At 41.0% G+C, this 16,808-nt stretch overlaps 1 protein-coding gene across 1 annotated transcript in view; it reads left to right on the top strand.

The window, feature by feature from the left end:
* The first annotated feature begins 2,212 nt into the window (after positions 1 to 2,212).
* Positions 2,213 to 16,808, top strand: part of phf24 (PHD finger protein 24) — a 38,012-nt gene continuing 23,416 nt past the window's right edge. Inside the window, exon 1 of the mRNA XM_080477679.1 lies at positions 2,213 to 2,829. The gene's annotated coding sequence lies outside the window, so the exon portion shown is untranslated. The remainder of the gene's footprint in view (positions 2,830 to 16,808) is intronic.

Here is a 16,808-nt window from a genome sequence, read left to right as displayed (position 1 = left end):
TTCTCTGGTATTATCATATACTGTCGAGATGGATGGCTCTTAGTGGTAGTATTGTGTAGTACTTCATAGTTTGTGGGACAATACATCAACATATGTAAATAAGCTGTATGTTATAATCCATTCATCTTCTGTTCGACTTCTGGGATCAAATTTACAATAAAGAAAGTCTGTATATGTATATGTTTACTGAACATTTATTGGGAATAATTTTCAAATGCAGTAGATTATTGCTCATTTTTTTTAAAATTACTAATAGTATTGTTATTTTGTGGATTTAAAAGAAACTAAAAGTACTTTTTGCAACTCGTTCATTGTTATTCACTCTTTTCAGGCATAATGTGATTCAAGGTCCTCAATTCAAGGTTCTCAAATGCCAATCTGTTGGTAGATTGATGACAGAGTACTCAATGAATCAATCCTTTCTTGCTTTAGAATATTAAGTACAGAATTTAGAACCTTAGAAATGCATGTAATGAACTGATTTTGTATACTCACGTGCTAAACAACACCAACCTGAAATGGTTAAAATACCTCAACCATTTCCAAAATCCATGTAAAAACATGAACCATAGCTGACGAGTTGAAAACATAATTAGTGCAATTCTATTACACAGTACCCCCCCCCCCCCCCCCCACAAACATGCACTACCATTTAGTAGCAGGAACAGCCTGTGATACAGACTGAAAACACAACTGCAGACTTCCAATCTCCATGGTGTGGTTTTTTTTTTTCGCACAAACCTTCACACACTTCTCCCACTGACTTTTTTTTTTTGCTTGGCTCAATGTTTTAACAGTTTATAGCTGTGGCACCTCTCCACAACACAATCTGGTGAAACAGGGACTTGTGGATGTTTGCCTTATATGATTTAGAGTTGTTGATTTTGGGCAACTCTCCTGTCTTTGATATACTGAACTCAAAGCGAGAAGCAACCAAGCCCTTTTAATACACCTAAACAATGTGAAGAGGTTATGTTTCTATCCATCTATTCAATTCAGGATTGTAGGATGCTGGAGCCCATCAAAGCTAATCTAAGGCACAATTGTTTCGGCTTCATTTTGGATTAACTGTGTTTGTACTGTGATGAACTGGTAACTGTCAATGGTTTATAGAGGATGGATGGATAGATTAACCCTCAACCATGCCATCACAAATGCAGATATATTCAGTTTTTTGACTAAATTGACCAACAACTGAAATTGTCATTGCCTGTTTTAATTGTAACTGTATTTGTACCTTTTCTTACTCTTTTTATCTTCTGTACAACAGTAAGACAGTTTGCAAAACATTATATCATTCAGCTGATATCACTGAGATTTTCCGAATTTCCGAATGAAGAAGGACTCACTTATAATGGATTAGAAAAATGTATTTTCGAATCAATATTATTTGGCCTAACATAGTCTTCAAAGTTCTCTCCACTCAAATGTGTTTTTATTCCAACTTAGTAAATGCGAATAATGAGCTTGATTGTGCAGCGTTCAGACTTGAAAAGCTTTGACATAAACCTATTGAAAGAGATTTTTTTATTTTTCTGTTCTCAATAAAAATCCATTTTTAAGGGTTGTGGTCTGCAATAGTTTCATGCCAAATCTGGTCGAACTCATATACACACATATAAACATTGATGCTCAGTGCAGTATTAGCAATGTGCAAAAAAATAGAGTTTGAACCCAACAGACTCATTTTATAAGTAAATGTCATTTTGATTGATAAAGACAAATCAAAATTATTTGCAATTTGAGATGAACAACCATGAGTGGGTATGACAATTCCAGGCCTGTATATGAAGTGATCTCCCTGGCTCCTGCTTTCATGAAAACATCTCACGAGCACCTGATTATGCCAATAGCAGTCCAAGCTGGAATATGTTGTACAGCCTACATCTTATTTTTCAAAAAAAAAAAAAAGATAGAGGGAGAGAAAAAGGTCTGGAGGGGAAATTTAATCTGTGGTGTGCAGATGCAGCTCTGCAAGCATCAGATGCCTGCATGTCATGTCACACATATGCTAAATTCCACCTCCAGGCTCCTCTCACTGTGAAACATCCCCTCTATATCCTCTCTCTTTCTCAACCAAATCCACTGATGTCAGAATGTGCCTGCAACCTGATCCTCCAACTGCTTGAAAATTCCTGAGTAAAATAATTGGCTCGTGAGGAAACAGCCATCCCAACGTCATTGAGATTTGCGCAAAGTGCGTCCAATCCAAGCCTCCCGTCCGCGGGTTCAAGACTTGAAGAGCGCACAAGTTATTAACCTGCATGATCACGACTGAAACTCACAGAGGGACGGGCCTGGGAATGGGAAGACCATAAATCCGCGATTTAACTTCAGTGTGAGTCTCCTCTCCTGGCCGAACTGCCAGCAGGCTGCGTTTTTTCCTCCACTCACGCTGAGGGAGTAGTTCAGGGAAGGAGGGAGGGAGGAGAAATAAAGGAGAAAGATTTCAGCACCGGAGCTGTCCGCCGCCGCTGTCTTGGAGAAGACTCTTTTTTTTTTCTCCTTCTTTTTTCTCCAAACAAAAATAAATACAGAAGCAACGGGAGGAGTGAGGCTGCTTCCGCCTGTAAATTTCTCCGGTGTGGGACTGCGCGCGGCTGAAGGGATAATAAACTACTGTGCCGTCCATCTCCCTGCGGGGCTCACCGACGGGCGTAAAGAGGCGCGCATACTTCATTCGAGCCAAGTCTTTGCCATGCTGGACGGCCGGGCTTGAGGCTATAGGAAGGATAAAGTCCGCCTACCCCCCCAACCCCCCCATCCTTCTCCTTTCTCTCCTCCAATAAGTCGCGGTGAACACCACCATCCAGCCTGTACCCCTTTACGGTGAGTCCGCGCACAAGGCGCATCTGCTTATCCTTTTACAACTGCTGCTCATAAAAAACATAGTTACATAACAAACTGCCTGGCGGGATGATATGCTGAGTTTAGGGGTGTAGATCGGAAAGCCTTGCTACATATGCTTGCTTTGGGAAACATATTTGGGTCAGCGTCCTTCTGGGTGTGGATGCGCGCAGCGGTGTTTTTATTTTTTTTGGTTAAACTACGGGAGTTCTCGGTGGCTCAGGCTGCTTCTATGACTGGCGCATCGGTGCGAAGAATATGAGTGAAAACAGGGGAGCTCTTGGACTATAGTTAGCGCATGTACGTCATTGGGCGGATAACTGTTAAAGCACCAGTATGCCCTCTTTTTTTCCGGGTGACCTTATGCAGCAAGTTGAAATCATTGCTGTGTGGTTCTGTAACTATTGGTATGGTTGAGAAATCTGCAATCCCATAGGCAGCAGACACTCAAGCTGCAGTTTTCTCCAGCTGCTATGTGTTCACCCCCCCCCCCCCCATTTCCATCCAAGCACTGTCCTGTCCCACAGGAGAGTGCTGCTGTCCATTAAGCTCTCCATCAGTCTTTGTTTACAACCCTATTGTCTCCAGTCCATGCAGGTCCTGCAAACAAGCCAATCCTGGTGTTAACCTTGGAGCGAGTCAGTCCTGCCCCTCAGCCTGTGACATATCCCTCGGTGCAGCCCTGAGCCTTCTTCACCGTGCTGCCTGCTCTGTGCTTATTGTCAGACTCTTCTCAGTGCTGGCACAGGCTCTCCGCCTGGCAGCGTCTGAATGCCAGCATGATGTCTCCAGTCTAACGATGCATTGAGATTTAAATTCCTCCCCCATTCAGGCATTTCTCACTATTTTTGGGGGGTGATTTGTTCACAAGCTGGATTTCAAACCCCTAGTAGCTTTTCTTTTCCTTTTTTTTTTTTTTTATTGAAATAAATGTTGCTATGGAACGAGAAGAGGCAATGAAATGCCAGAGGGGGGACCGTTTTTTTTTGTCCATGCACGTATCAGTGTAGTCCTTCCTGAAGCAACAAGGAGTCCGATCCGTGCACACCAAGGGGAGCCAAAGCACAACAACCATCACTGAGCTCTGTGATTTGATTTGGGCAATCTCTGTGTGTCCCGCTGCACGTACATCTGCGTGTTTCAGATGGGCTGTTAATGATTCCACTCGCAGGCTATTACAGGGATCCGGGTGAACTCGTTAGTGTAATTAGTTCCAGGTCTTTGGTTCCCCAGCCTGTGGGTGAGATCTTCAGCTAAAGGCGGATTCATTCCCATGAAAAAGCATGCTTTGTGGACCTCCCATTCAAAAACTCTTACTCACCCCCCCCCCCCCTTCTCCTCCCCCCTCTGAAACAAGGAATGAAAAGGAGGACTGGTTGGGAATCTAATCAGCACATACCAGTGACATCCAACAGCTTTGGGAAGGGAACCTTACAGTGCGAGAAACACACACCCACATAATGTGAGAGAAAAGCCAGATACAGTTCAGCAGGCTTATTTTAGGCTTCCGCGACACAAAATGCACCAGTAGACTTTAACATGGCAGACTAACGTGTCTCGGGGAAAAGAGCTGGGTTTGGCTGATTTTGAATTTGAAGTATCATAGAACAGCTGAATAGATAACAAACCAAGCTTCGTGTAAAACACCGGGTACATTTACTGCTCCCAGCCAGTGAAAATAACCGATCCAAGAGGGAACATTTCCAGCTCTTCTGTTGAGTTGCTAACAAGACGTGTCCACACTGCAGCTGTAGTCTGTGAAAAAACAACTGAAACAATTGAAAGTGTTAAAGGCCCACAATGCTGAGGGAAAGTGTCATTGCAAATTACTCAACACGTCCTTGTCTTTCCAGAAAATACTTTTATATATTCAACCAGGCAAATTTGGTTTTGAAGAAAACAAGTAAAAGTAGTTTGTATCATAATAATGTTTTTCTTTAAAACAAGGTAAGTGAACCTATATCATCCGTCTTTGAAGGTGAAGTTACTTGAGCTAAACTGCTGGACTTGCCACTCAGTCATGTGACCACAATGACCTTGTAATGCATTCTCTGGGAGGAATATCAACATAACCAATCAAATGGGCACAAGTCTGGAAATACGAGTATGGAAATACAATATTGGATAGCAAAGGCAGTACAGGTCAAACTTTTTCTCTCTCTCTTTCTAATTGTGGACACACAGTTTGATAATGGCACAAATCCAGCATTTTAGATTGGTAACACGTTGCGTGATTTTCTTGAGATAGTCACTTTGGCACAAATTGGGACTTCAGAATGTTATTTTTCAAATCAAAACGTATTAAAAAACCAACAGGGCCCATGAGTCACAGGCAAACATATTAAGTATGACAGGTTACATTGAAAGATTAGAAAATTAGGTATTGGGTCTTTCTGAGTGTAGTTTGCATGTTCTGACTTTCCCCATGTCAATTTTCTTTGTTTTTCCCACATTCTGCATATCTGAAGACATATTTGTTTAGCAAAGCGTGTGTGTGTGTGTGTGTGTGTGTGTGTGTGTGTGTGTGCGTGTGTGTCTTTGTCCAGTGGTGGACTGGTGATCTGTCTCGAGTGTCTTTTGCCTTATCATATGTTAGTCACATTCACCCATTCATTCAAACACCAATGGAGATGATCAATCTATCTATTGGGGGCAGTTTGGGGTTTAGTGTCCTGCTCAAGGGCACATCGACGTGTGGACAGCTGGGGAATTGAACCTGCAAACTTCTTCTTGAAAGACAACCCACTCTACCAAATGAGCCACAGAAAAAACTTTTTCCACAACCACAATGCTGTTTGCCTCAGAAAAGGTTACTCTCACACTCACACTCATAATCATAATCATCATCATCATCATCATCATCATCATCATCATCAAACATATACGTACATACACTGTATTCAAAAGTATTTCTGCTGGATTCCTCACTTTATATGGTTTGACATCAATATTGTCAGACTGGTGGACTATTTCCCTTCAAATAGCCGCTCAGTGAAGTCAGTAACTCCCCCCTTGGTAACACTTTGAAAGTTTGAGCACTAAATACTAATATAAACTTGAAGGTGTCCCTGTTGCCTTTTGCTTACAGGAGAAACTTGCATTATTTTTTAAGTCAAATGCATTCACAATTTACTCCATATATATTTCTGCCCTTTTTTTCCACAAGTATTATTCAAACTGTTTGTGCCATATATTGACCTCATGGAAGTTGATGTTTTTAGCTCAGTGTGGTCTGGTAGTATTAAATTGGTGAGTGAAGTGTGGGCTGACAAAAAAAAAAGGAAAAAAGGATTACCCTGAGGAGCAGAATCAAATCACAAGGATTTGAAGAGCACTTTGGTGCCACCTCCCTCTGAAATTATCAATATTTAATTAAACCGAGATGCTCCTGAGAGCTTTGTTGTCTGAGAGCTTGTCATAGTCAATTGCCCATATAGATCAACGGCTTAAATGCAGACAAAACCAAAAGTCGTCTTCAGATGCTTGTGCAAAAGTACCTAAAATGTCAGGGAGAAAGTGGGGAAAACAAAATGAATGATTCACTTCTTTGCAAGTTAGAAAACGACGTGTCACGTCGGGATACAAATGAGTGGAGGATATGTCACACAAGACCTGAAAATGAGTGAAACGCTGATACGCTTCGCCGTCTCTCGGAATATTCGGTTGTAGTGCAGCGCGACAGAATAACATTTCCTCAGCCATATATGTCGGGTTCTGCCCCAAGGAGTGGCCCTGTTTTCCTTCCCTTCATCCAGATCTTTTTTTATCCAGGGGCGTTTAAATCATTCAGAGGGGTCCACGAAGGAGAGCAGAGCAGCGGAGGCAGCTGCTCCTACAGGAGTCGAGTGATCGCCAAGCCTGTGGGGAGATTTGTTCTGTCCTCTCCTGCTTTGGATTGCCCATCAGATGTGATATGGAGGGTGAATCTGGGTAACTGCTGAGCCTCAGTGGAATCACTTCTCTGAACAGTTCAAGGGAAATTGAATAAAAATAATTACTGAGCTCTGCAACGGCTGAACAGCCCAATGATCTCAATGGTTGTCAACCAGCAGGATGCAAGTGTATTAGTTCAATTAAGTGGCCACTTTTGGTTCAGGAAGTGGTGCCCAACTTTAAATAAAGTGGCAGAATGTATAATTGATGACGACTTCTAGTAGTTATGATAGAAGCAATGTAGATCTACCTTACTATAAAATGGTAGAAGGCATCATGATGGCCCGAGACAAACCATGGAAGCATTCAGCAGCATTTAACAGTACTACTACAAAGAATGATGTGACCTGCATTCAACATACATACAGTATTTTACATCAAAGTAATGTCTTTGTCGTACCGAAACCTTGTAAACTTTAGGTGATTTATCCAGAAACACTGGATTTACAAAATATGATTTAACCAAACTAAATTGTGTCATCTATCCCTATGGAATCACTACTTTACTGTGAGGGAATAGTTTGTGTGTCTCTAGGACCACTGGAGCTACGTCGGCTGGAGTTTCATACTCCAAGTAGGGCCGCCCATGCCAAAGAGGTTGAAGGGTAGAGACCAGATGAAGAGTGATCCCTTGCCGTCCAGCTAACCTGCTCCCCATAAAACCTGCATGTCACAGTGACCGAAACTAGCAATAGATCTCGGTTCCCTCGGGATCAAATGGGAGTGAGTAAGTAATCCTGTCATGACATTGTTTTGATAAAAGAAAACCTCAGCAATGCTGATCTGATACATTTGTTTGGGCTTGTAACCTATATTATCAGCCTCTGTATTAAGACTGGGTTGGTGAGTAATCACTGACACCAGGATCTTCACTCAGAGATTAATGATCTGTCCCTCTTGAACCATAAACGCGTACTGAAATGATGTATGTGAGGGAAACAATGGACCCCGTTGTTTCACTCCTGACGGTGTATGTCGAGCACTCTCCCCTTATACCGTAGCAAGAAGGTGGATTCGAGTCCTGAAAAGCACGAGTTTGAGGTTATTCGGTGACTCTAAATTGCCTGTAGATGTGAATGCGAGTGTCTGTCTCTCTGTGTTCGCCAGATAGATTAGTGACCTGTCCATTGTTCGCTGTGATCAGCCCCAGTGCCCTGCGACTCTGAAAAAAAGGATAAAAGTGTAGAAGATAGAGGGATGAATAGAGCGAGGGAAACACTGCCATTTATGTAATTAGGATAATTGTTCAGAGTGAAAGTACATTTTTCCAAACCAAAGCCCAGTGTTTGGAGAGCAGTTAGAAAGAGTGTCTGCCAGTGTGTTGTTTCACAGTAATGGTCCGGCGGAGAAAAAAAGTTGAAACCATTTGAGTTGAAACAATCGTGTAAGTAATACACATATTTTAGCTCAAAAGCGCGCACAACTCGTTATCAATCCTGAATTGTACCGAGGATCAATGTTGTCATAATGTCCTCATTGTCACCATGATGACAATGCGTCAGTGTGCCTCACATTATTGGGTCATCATGGAGTGGAGAGCTGTTGAAAACAAACAAAGCAAGCCGTGCGATCCAAAAGAACGCGGGACATTCGTGGTCAGGGTTAATTTTTTTGGTAAATCACTCACTTCGCAGAGCAATGAAAAAGGAAAGGCTCTAAAAATATACATATCTACAGCAATGTCACTGAATAACAAAGACCGCCAAACAGTTATAAAAAGAATCTAACTGACAAGGTTATACGTGTCCTCTGAAGAGACATTCAGCGGAGCCGTCGAAGATGAAAAGCAAACGCTTCTCTTTTGTGAGCACAACGCGCTGTCAGTCAGACATGAGAGGGGTTGATCATTTTGGCAGACTTGTGGTCAAAAAGGTTTAGCGGCTCCCAAAAAGCAAGGCGACCAGGTGGCGGCTCGCTCAGCGCTATCTAATAAACTCAGGTATCAAAGCCACTCACCTGACCCATTTGTGTCAGAATCTCCTTCTACACCGAGGGAGGGAGAAAAACCCCCCCCCAAACATCAGACCCTTATTTAAAATTCACAAGATAACCTGAAAATGACAAGGTCCTCTGTGCACGTCCATATTTCCTCATCAGCTGTGACTTTAGCTCCGGCTCTGTGCGAGGAATGCAAATGCCACACAAGCAGTCTGTCTTATTTTTCCCTCCAGCTTGGGATCATTTTTTTTTTTTAACAAAAGGCAAGAATAGAGTGCAAAAAAAGTTAAATCTTGAAGAATGAATCAGGGTTTTGGTAATGAAGCTCGCAATGAGGGAGAATTAACACAATCATGACGGTCTCTGGGTTTTTTTTGTTTCTTTTTTCCTCCAGTGATATCCTACAGATTTAATTGTTTTGGCCTTTTAACACTCAAATTGCATACAGTCAGTTTTCTGCATGCAGCGATTTGATGGCGTGTACAAAGACCTTCCGAGCTTGTAATAACTGTAGTTTACTGTTATTGTTCTTATTTCCCCCTGGTGTTTATGAAGGCTATCCACATCGCTGGCCATTAAAGAAGAATTTATTTTCAGTTCATTATTTCATAAGAAATAGCACAGTCCATTATCTGTTCTACATAATAACCGAGCAACCAGCTGAGGATCCAGCGGCAGCGGATACATTTGCTAATACATCAACCATGATGGGGATATTTAAAACTTTGGTGTCAAGCATGCACAAGGCTTTCAAAACTTGTGTCTTTTTTAAAAAATCGAACACATCCGAGAGGGGGAGGCAATTTATGAGCAGGTCTTTGCAGGCACCTTTGGCAGCTGAACGCCGTCACTGTCTACAGTTTGCGCCAGCGCCGCTCTGAGACAGAGCAGGAAGGTCACTTCAGTGGATAATTAAGTCCCAGTAATAATCACTGAGTAGTCCTGTGTTGTCATTCCATCACCAGATCCACTGTTTTTGAAGACTGAGTATGGACTGATAAGATGGCTTATTTAAGACGGTAATTCAGTGTCGATTCTGTTTATATAAGATTAAATTTGAGATCCCTGTTTTGTAAATCTGCTCTAATGTAAATGTTTATTTTTGGAAAATTCCTTTTTGATTAGATCTTTTTTTTTTTTTTAAATGTTTGTGCAATGAACACTGTGCAGGCTGCAGAGTGTGTGTCGTGACTTTGAGTTGAATTAGTAACTCTAAATTGCAAATAGAGGGAAATTTGAATGTGTCTGACTACTTTTATGCCCAGCCTTCGCTCACGCTCAGCTGAGATTGGCAACAGCTCCCCACAATCCTGAAAAGGATAAAATGATATAGAAGATGGATGAATAGTGTGCAGATTATGTACAGGAAAGTAAGAAGGGAGAGAGGGAAGTGAAAAGCAAAAATGGTGATGCTTGGATTGGAGGTTGGAAAGTGATCCACCATAGACATCAAAGTGACACGTTTCTATAGTTCCAGTATTGGGCGGTTTGTCAGAAAGGCGATAAGCTCTTTTGCCTGACAGCGAGAAAACCTGAGGTTGCTTCTAGGCCTGTGTCATGCTACTTTAGGTCCTTCCATGATCCAAATATATGCTTTTTAAATTGGATTGATGATGTTAAAGTGGCCATAAGTGTGATCTACGTTTGCCCAGTGGCGATTGCCTTTACACATCAGACAACCCTATTTTTTGTGTTTTAATTCACACTCTACTTGTACACCACTTTGTTTTCATCCTCGATTCGATGAAAGCACTTTATAAATAAGTATGGTATGGTATGGTATGGTATGGTATGATATGATATGTGTCCTGGATCTTATTCTTGTGGAACAGGCTCTTACAACTACGAGTACAAGCATGCACGCTCCTTGTTATCACACTGTGGAGAGGCCAGGCTCTGCAGAAGCCGATCAGATAGAAAGCTCAGAGCCATTATTAAGGGAGGCCTCAAGTGATAAACAGAGGTAATAAGGCCTTCTACTAAAGGTCACAATAGCATGAGCAAGAATCTTACTTTGAATTACAAGAAGCTGCTCAGGTGGTGCCCCAGAATATTAAAAGAAAACACTGAAATAAGGATAAAGTGTCCCTTTTAAAGAATGCATATGCATCTTATCTGTGAAAAGTTCAACCCGGATAAGAGGTGAAACTGCTTTTGAATCTTTTATGCTTTAGCTTTTCGTTTGCATGTCTAAGTTAAAGTGATGAATTGTGGGAAAATAAAGGTCTGGGAACGTGTGGGAAGAAAACAACAATTTAGTTTCTGCCTGGTGGCAGATGGCAGATAGAAAAGCCACGGAGAGAAACCCATGTTCACTAAGGATGAGGTGTTGTTTCGGGGAGTCAGGAGGGCATGAACGTCACGGGGTCTGAAGGAGAGACTGACAGAATGATATTTAAAGATCATGGAGCAGGGACCTGTTGGTTTGGGCAAAAACATGGATGGAAAGATAATTGGACAACAGTGGTGAGGACTTAATTGGAAACTGGGCTTTGAGGGACTCTGAGACAATAGAGAGATAACGACCAGGAATAGGTTGTAATTAGAGGCTGCAGATTATCATCACACATCTTCTGCATAAAATATATGAATATATTTTGAACGTAAAGTCAAAACGTTTTCTATGTTAGGAGTGTGAAAGTAACTGGTCGTCACAGCGAGATCGTGTGGATGATTAACATAAACTACTCAGAATCTTATATTTATTACTGGACTTTTGTGGAAATTTCCTCTTCTGTCTTCATTTACTGGTTCGCTCATACACAGACCGAAGGCTGCAGTAAAATAGTGGGAGAGAAACTCTTCAGCCTCGGCCTGTCTGTGCTAAAAGACAACCCACTGAGCTGATCGTCACCCCTGCAGATAGGACAACAGTCTGCTCGATATTCTGTAGGCCTCCAAATGTGTGTTTTAATGACTGAAAAATTCCCAGCATGCCTCTGTCATTTATTAGCCTGTGGGAGGGAATTGGTAGAAGTCACACAGACCTTTTCAATGAAGTGCTTGTCCTTGATGAAGTCAGCCAGTGCGTCCCTAATTTTCCACAACACATGGGGCGGGAATGCATAACTTTGAAATGAGCAAAGAAGAGGAGGAGGTTCTGAATGTTGTTTTTCAAGTTGGAATTGACATAGTTTCATTGTGGTTTTCAGGATTTTTCAGTTTTCTCTTCTCACATGAGCACTTTTTTCCCACATCTGTTTTGAAGTTTAGTAGGTATATTTTACTCTTTCGTCGTTTTGTTTTTTTTTATTTCAGAGAGGACATGCATAACCTGTAGGCAGAGAACAATAAAATCCCCACTGAATGCATCACGCTGCCAAGATTGTACAATAATAAATAGAGAGAGCCAGGAGGTGTGTGTGTGTGGGGGGGGGGGGGGGGGGGGGGGGGGGGGGGGCACTGCCATTTCACTTTAGATAAATGTGATTGAATTTCACAGGCACTTAAGTGGAACATGGACGGACACGATTACATTTCAGAACAAAGACACATGTCCCATAAGTACCATGTAATCAACTAGAACTCACTATCCCGCCTTTTTTTTTTTTTTTTTTTTTTTCCAATAATGTAATTCATTTTTTCTGTCTTATTCAGTGGAAATGAGAAGTATGACTGTTTTCTGGAGCGGCTTGGCTTTGTTGGTAGAGTGGCGGTCTCCCAATCGGGAGTTTGTAGGTTCGATTCCCATCTCCACCTATCCACATGCCAAAGTGTGGACCGGTGGTAGTTGGAATATATAAGTGAGCTTCATCTGCCATCCTCACTGTACAGCCTGCCACAATTTACCATCTATTTGTTATATTTAGAAAAACCAAGCACGCAAATGAACATTGCTTAGAAGTGTAGAAGTTGTCAGATCAAAGTGAAAATTCAAGTAATGCATCTTTTGGGTCGCGTTATCCTCAGATGCTCTGAAACTTTCGGCAGTTCGATGTTGGTAGTTTGATGAGATGCCCACCCATCTTTGTATTTATTGTCTCGTCAACCAGTGTTGGTACCCGCTTTTGTCCTGGATGTTAAAACGGCAGGCAAGAGCCAGACTCTCAACAGGTTTTTGTGGTATAAGGTGTTATTACGTTGCCAAAGCTGACTAAACTCCATGATGGACCACATAACACCTGATCTATTAAGGGTAAAGAACAGGGGCAAACATGATCTGATAATACACACTGATGTACTAATGTGACACAGGTGAGGATTGTGTCTGTAAAATAACACACACTATCCATTTAGCATGATTGCATTCATGAATGTGGATTATGAGGTGCATCTACCCATTTGTGCGAAATGTGATTTCACACATTTTGCATTGTTCATGATTGCATCTATTTTTAATGCTTCGAAAAGGAAGTGCAAATTAGCTTAGCCTTTAGCAGAGATGCTGTGGTTATTGTGGTTAGAGTCACTTCCTCACCTTTCTTTTGCTTTTCTTTCTCCTTTGACTTTTTGACAGATCATAACCCATATTGCGTTGTTTTGGTCAAACTCCAATATATTTTCCTGTAATGCAATCAAACAAACGCAGAAGCAATCCCACTGTAAGCTGGTCATTTTTGTGTCAACGTTACCTAATGCAGGTATACTCCCCATTTTATGTCATGTCACTCATGGCGTTTTTTTTACCTGAAAATGTATCGGAATTAAAATTGCAATCCAGTTGAGTGAGCATGAAATTTACCACCCTTTATACAGGATTTCAAGACCTGGGATAATAAGACATTGATGAGGTGGGTAGCATAGCCCTCTCACAGCAGAAACAACAACGGGTTCAAACCAGTTTTGTTTTTTTATTCTTTGATGAAGTTTGTATTTTTGCCTTGTGCCAGCATGTTTTTTTTCCATACTTGTGAGGTAATTCATATAAAGATGTGAAGGGATGGATCTATAATGTAGAGATCTTCAATATGAGAATGAAATCTGTTGATTTTTCACGTCTAATCGATCTTCTGTCTTCTTGTTCTAACCCGGCTGACTGGATGAAGGCACAACACACCCCGTACGGGTTGCAAGTCCCCCACAGGGCAAACACGGACTACCACCCACACGGGTCGCTTAGACACCAGTTAACCTCAATTACGTGTTTTGTGGACTGCTGGAGGAAACCAGAGAAAACCCATAAATGCATGGAATCGATATGGGAGCATATTCAAAGCCTTTTGCTTTCCACTATATCAGTTTTATTTCATACATCTTAGGCACCTTACTGAGTTTTTCCCCAAAACTCACATCAACCACGATTCGATGCTGATTAAATCGTAGAAATATGTTAAAATTCTGCATGTAGTTTATTTGCTCTCAGGTGTCAGCCTTATTGGCAATAACTATATACCAGTAACACTGTCCTCGGAATAAGAATCAGACAAACGCTGCTGTCTCAAGGTGTTGGCTTTAATAACTAACAAAATCTCATTGGAAACCTGCAGCCAGGGGGAAGTTAGTTTTCTCCTTGGGGATCAATGAGGTAGATCTGGCTTCTATCTTATCTGGAGTCATTTCATTTGGTGAAAAGTCGGGAGTTGAGGAGGAGTGATGTCAGATATCTTCAGCTGGCTGAACTCAGCAAGTTGAGGAGATTGATGCTGTGTTCCCACTGTGGGTACACACATACACACAAGAGAACAACAAATGGAATCCCATTTATATATGCACATACAGGCAGGTATGCAGGAGGTTTAGGTCTCCAAGGGTTATTTGAAAATCAGAACAGAGTCTGGCCCTTTGACATAAGTATATAGGTTAAATTGAATACAAAGGATGAGGTGAAGGTTTTTTGCTGACACAGGCCCGAGCAGCAGAGCGCCAGCGGGGATCCCAAAGCAATTGTGGGATATTTATTTGTTGAGGACAGATGGAAAACACCTTCCTCCGTTGATGATTGAACGCACATGTGTGTGAAATGCTGGGCGAAAATGTAGTTTCATAGAACAGGCTTAGAGTGTGCTGCATTCTCTCTTTTCTTTGTTTGGATTTTGAAAAAAAAAACAAACAATAGATGACAGATTTTAGAAATCTATAAATGGTCAGCATTTTTTTTTGGTGACTGTTTTTTCTTTTTCTTTTCAGGAGGAGGTTGAAAGTAGATTCATGAAAGCACAGTGAGGTCTGTCGAGCTTTCACAAATAACTAGGGCACCAGTTCTGGATAGACTCGCTGCTGTGAGCATAACAAGTAAAAATTCCCTTCATCTACATTAAACAGGGGTGAAAGCATCCAAACCTTTGCGAATAAAACAGAATTAAATCTACTCAGTGAGACACCAGAGGGGCGAGTGGAAAAAAAAAAAAAAAGCTTATTTCTAAACCACCTCTTTAAATTCTGAACTACAGTTCTGAACAGTTGTTGAATTACTGACCAGCTGCTGCATATTATATTCAAACTCCATTACTCAAAGAAGTTAGAGATATTTGGCATTTGGGTGAAATTTCAGGATGAATCTAAAATGCACTATAACTTTTACAGGTCAACTTAATGTGACCTCCTCTAAACTTTTAAATGTCCAACTGTTCAATGTTTCAGTACTTTTTGCACAACTTGCTGTTCTCTAACAATGTGCTTAACGGCAACATTCACAGAGACAATAAGTCGACTTGTGAACAACATTGGCATTTTTTATTATGGTATACCCACCACTGTTGTTGCCCTTTGTTTCAATAAAATGTTTGAGATGAAAAGAAATCACCACTGCATGTTTCTACTCAAATGTCCTTATTGCATGATATATTGTCACAATCGCATGAGCTTTTACCTTTCCCATAAATTTCACATGAAAGCTAAATATCCCAAACATTTTGTGAGTAGTGTATGTGTGTGTGCCCCAGTTTGAATTTGACTTTATAGTTGATGAGTTATCCCTCCTATATGGTCAAGTTATCTTCTTTCTATTGAACTAAACTTCTTACGCAGTAATCGAAACTCGTTCACAAGCAGAAAGTGTAAACCACATGACATATATGCATTATTAGACGGTAAAGTACGTTCTGAACATGTACTTAATTTGAATGAATTCCAGCGATATGGAAAAAGAGACACCCCTTTGTTTCATGAGTAGCATCCAGAATACAACCTTTATCCAGATGCAGGTATCATCAGAAAAGGCATCACGATGCAGGTGCAGCAGTTTTTCGTTCAGATAGCCTTCATCCTCAATGTCATGAATATTGGAGAGTCAGACACATTAGTGCGACATATAGATTCCTTCATCGACATCCTCGGTATCCTCCGTCAATACGAAGAGGAACCTCCATGTTTGCAGGCGGCCCAAATATATGTGCTCATGTTTTGTCAAGCATCTGTTTGAGTAGCCTTGAAGTCTTAAAATCATTATTTTCTTCTCTTCAGGATAGTTGTGGGCTTTACTTTCTTACAATCTTTACATTCATAATAAACCATGCCAATAACCATGTCTCCGTGCAGAATTGACTGTTTTGTGAAATACCAGCAGCAAGTCACTGAAATGCGGTAAAGGCAGCAGATAAGTGCAGGTTACTGGTAATAAAGATAGGAGTTTGGAGACATTGTTACTGACAGAACCAAATTTGCTGGGACTGAGGTCTTCAATGTATACTGAAAAGTGGAAAAAAAAAACATTGACAGTCATATACCTTTTTATGTTCTCCTTGTAGATTTTCTTATGCTCTCCCCTTTCTCTTCTCACTTTTAACCTATTAGAACATTTTTGTAAATACATCAAAGCTGAATTACAAAGATCCTGCATTACACATAGTGATATACCTGAACACCACTAAAGATCCATAAAAAAGAAGCATACTTTGAATTATATGACATACAAACAGAGTTAATCGAAGAAAGATTTCCCCATGCTAAAAGCATGTTTGCATGAGCATCATCTTCTGGTAACAGTATTGTTTCTTTGCTCATTTGCTTTCGGTCGTCATGAAGTGGATGCACACCCACCAGGAACAAAATGTGTCTTCCAGCTCAAACCTTCAGAATAAATTCTTCACAGCATTTTGTTCAATGTGAAACACAATCTAGAAATTCCATATCTATAAAGGCAAGTGCACTTTTGATAGTGTACATTATTTTGTGCATTTATGAGATGGAACCCTCCTCCTTGCGCCCCTTTA

This window comes from Lipophrys pholis (assembly GCF_963383615.2).
Source record: "Lipophrys pholis genome assembly, chromosome: 12".
NCBI lineage: Eukaryota > Metazoa > Chordata > Actinopteri > Blenniiformes > Blenniidae > Lipophrys > Lipophrys pholis.
Note: the sequence above shows the minus strand (reverse complement) of the source record. Positions and strands in the feature narration are given on the sequence as shown.